Below are 1,212 nucleotides of genomic sequence, written 5' to 3' on the forward strand. Positions count from 1 at the left end.
ATATAAAACCCTGAAAGAAAAAACTGCCAACCAAGAATCCTTTATCCAGGCAAAGCTATGAATCAAATATGACAGGTTTAATCAAAACATTCCAGGATAAACAGAAACTAAGGGATTTTGCCAAAGACAAAGCCTGTGCTACAAAACATCCTAAAGGGGAGATTTGGTGGTCCGACTTCAATACGGCTGAAGCAAGAAGCAGTGACACAGCCAACCGTTTTGATGAAAACATGTCTGAGGGTATGTCCCTGAAATCTCTGCTACCTGGCATTACCATTTCAAGGGTGAAGCTCCTCGACACGATAGTGGACACTTTCCTCCAGAAGTCAATCACTGCCGGGAGCTACCAGAGGTTCACTGACTGTTATAAGCGCTTCCACCAGTTTCAGCCTGAGATGACACAGCAGATCTATAACAGGTTTTTAACTCAGTTGCAGACATCTATCTGGGAGGAAATCTCTGACATCAAACAGGAGGGGAACCTGGAAGCAGTCCTAGATGCCTTGGATGAAATTATGGAAGAAGGCAAAGACCCAAAGGAACCAGCATGGTGCCCTAGTGGGATCCCAGAGGAAGACCTGTGCAGCACCATGGTGCCCTACTTCCTGCAGCGGCAGGGCACCCTACAGCACCCTGTGCAGAAACAGGAGGCTGAGAACCAGCAGCTGGCTAATGCCGTCAAGGCTGGCTGCAGGCAGGCGCTACACAGAGAGGAGAGGGAGCTGCTGGCCATGCTGAGCGAGCCAGAGTAAGAAGAAAGCCAGGCCCAAGAGCAGAGGGCAGTCAAGGTCAAGGGCCTGGATGAGCTGCCTATGCAAACTGTGGGAATGGTGCCTGGTGCCTAAGCAGTGACGAAATTTGCTGGAGGACGAGGCCATTGCAGGTCCCACTGCGCTGGGCCTTGAAACTCCTTTGGGGTCATACATACATACTATCTTCAGATTCTCCCAGTTTTCTTCTAATTTGAGAATTCTTGGTTGACTTCGACCCTGAGAATCGGGCACCATGCTTTCTGTTCTCTAGGGTCCAGACAACATAAGCTCCCTACACCCTCAACCCCACCCCCACATTGTGCAGTTCCTGCGTCCTCTCAGGATCTGACTTAGGGGCTCTGTTTTCAATCTTTACTGATTGCCCCCTTGCTGGCCAACCTGAGAACCTTCCCATGTTCTCTCCACATCCATAAATAAACTTCCTCCTCTAAAAAAAAAA

General features: G+C 49.3%; 1 pseudogene; it reads left to right on the forward strand.

The window, feature by feature from the left end:
* Positions 1-230: 230 nt before the first annotated feature.
* LOC102828413 lies at positions 231-752 on the forward strand (annotated as a pseudogene).
* The last annotated feature ends 460 nt before the right edge of the window (positions 753-1,212 follow it).

Source organism: Chrysochloris asiatica, unplaced genomic scaffold, assembly GCF_000296735.1.
Source record: "Chrysochloris asiatica unplaced genomic scaffold, ChrAsi1.0 scaffold01776, whole genome shotgun sequence".
Lineage (NCBI taxonomy): Eukaryota > Metazoa > Chordata > Mammalia > Afrosoricida > Chrysochloridae > Chrysochloris > Chrysochloris asiatica.